Raw genomic sequence first — 1903 nt, 5'->3', positions numbered from 1 at the left:
TAAATCTAATCTTAGTCTAATATTAACTATTTATAAAATGCTTATACTCGTATCTAAATAATATGCACATGACGCCTCCTACGTAAAGTATCGTATGTCGAAATTGTCAAGTTTACAGGGGAGCGTTTTAAAGTTCTCCGTTTCATTCGGCAAAGCTTGTTACTCACATAGAGTGATCATCTAATAGGTCATCTAACCGATATTATGATACTCAACGTGTGTAACGAGATTTGCCGAATAAAAGTGAGAAATCTAAAGTCACGTGTTATGCTTGTTTCAGTGAATTCAGAACTTTAAAAGGCTTCCCTGTAAACTTGGCAATTTTGACATACGATACTTTACGTGGGAGGGGCCGATATTTACAACATATAACTAAATCTTAATCGATGGAACGTAACTAAGTTGAATGGTTATTTTTATGCGTTAACAGACGGCACATATTTCGCGGAATGTGTGTTGGGGTCAGAGGCGCGTGCGCGGAAGGCGCCGCCGCCGGCCGTGTGACCACAAGACTGGCTCCCTCGACAGGCGCTGTAACGAAAAACGTTACATACCTCCTTTTTTTTACATAATCGGTTAACGAGTGCTAATGCGAACGCGTGGATTCTCTGCGGCTCGCATATAAAAGGAGTTGCGACGGCGCCCGCGCTCACATTTCTCACGAGCCGGCATCGCCTACGCGCGCTCCTAATTACTTAATTTGCAAATATAAATCCGCATTTCGGCAACTACGACAATTGCTTTTGAAATTAACAATTTGTGAGTATAAGAAGTTCCCGTATTCGGGTGAGTATTCCAATACCACACCACTTATTTTCGTAATTCGCTATTTTTGTAAAATGGCGGTCGCGGAATGTGCATTCGTTAATTACGCGGTTCCTGTACATCATTAGGTCAAACAAATACGTTCCCTTACGGCTGGCAGCAACAATCCAGCAGCCAGTTATTTAATTTTGATGAATCCGCGTAATTAACGAAGGCACATGCGATGCCACGCGGTTTTACGTGACTTGACCTTTTTAATTTTCCTTTTAGTCAACGTGTCATTTCACATTGTATTTATTTCGTATTATCTAGCTTTGTTCTTGCTTGTGGGTGCCTTCTGCCTACCCACAAGTACTTAACCTTTTTTATTTTTCAGTTTTACATTCCGTTGTGATTTCTCCCGGCAGCAGGATTAATACGTAAGCGTTCCCTCATTGGGTAAAGCATTCCTTAAGCTGCCGGGACGGAATCGCAACGGGCGCGTGCACAGCAGCGCAGTATACCCGCACTGTAACATGTTACAGGAACTCCGTTAGGGTTTAAAACCCTCGGCCACTACGTGGCAAACACCAACTTCAAGCGACGCGCGTCGTGCCTGGCAGCCGCAGTTCCGGGTTCACTTCCCGTCGGAGCCCTTCTTCAACACCTTCCGTCTCCGACACGACAAGGCGCCGGCTATCTACATTCCAGCCGGCCTTTACCCAGGGGAGTGCATAACCCCGGGAGTGCTAACGATCCGTACCTTTAGGCCGGAGCCCACGTATTCATAAATTTTTATGTACCCTGGGATTCATTTCTCTTTTTAATTAAATCAGTTAACCGCCCTACCTTCTTTTATTTTCACCCTTATTAGGGAAAGGTAGGGAACCCAGGTTACAGCGCGACCGAATTTTGCTAACGGACAGACTATGTCACTCGCTTAGAAATTTCGCAATTCATCGTCGGTTTCTTGTCGTCCTTACTGGGTCTTGAACACCTATTATTTCTACAAAGTGTAAAAATTTTAGAGGCTGTTATATACTTATTGAATTTAGTGTTAGTGTATCCCCATACTGCAAGTGCAAGTGCTTTTATTAGGCTATGTGTGAGTGTTTTTATTATTAGAACCATTGACTTACAATTATATGGACGTCGGGTC

At 43.5% G+C, this 1903-nt stretch overlaps 1 long non-coding RNA gene across 1 annotated transcript; it reads left to right on the top strand.

The window, feature by feature from the left end:
- Positions 1–558: 558 nt before the first annotated feature.
- LOC113232512 lies at positions 559–1589 on the top strand. Its single transcript, XR_003310633.1, has 2 exons — positions 559–786; positions 1290–1589. It is a non-coding gene; the product is annotated as an uncharacterized LOC113232512 (long non-coding RNA).
- The last annotated feature ends 314 nt before the right edge of the window (positions 1590–1903 follow it).

This window comes from Hyposmocoma kahamanoa, unplaced genomic scaffold (assembly GCF_003589595.1).
Source record: "Hyposmocoma kahamanoa isolate Upper Pololo Valley unplaced genomic scaffold, ASM358959v1 76, whole genome shotgun sequence".
In the NCBI taxonomy this organism is placed as follows: Eukaryota; Metazoa; Arthropoda; class Insecta; order Lepidoptera; family Cosmopterigidae; genus Hyposmocoma; species Hyposmocoma kahamanoa.
The sequence above is the reverse complement of the archived record's forward strand: the minus strand, read 5'-3'. Positions and strand labels throughout refer to the sequence as shown.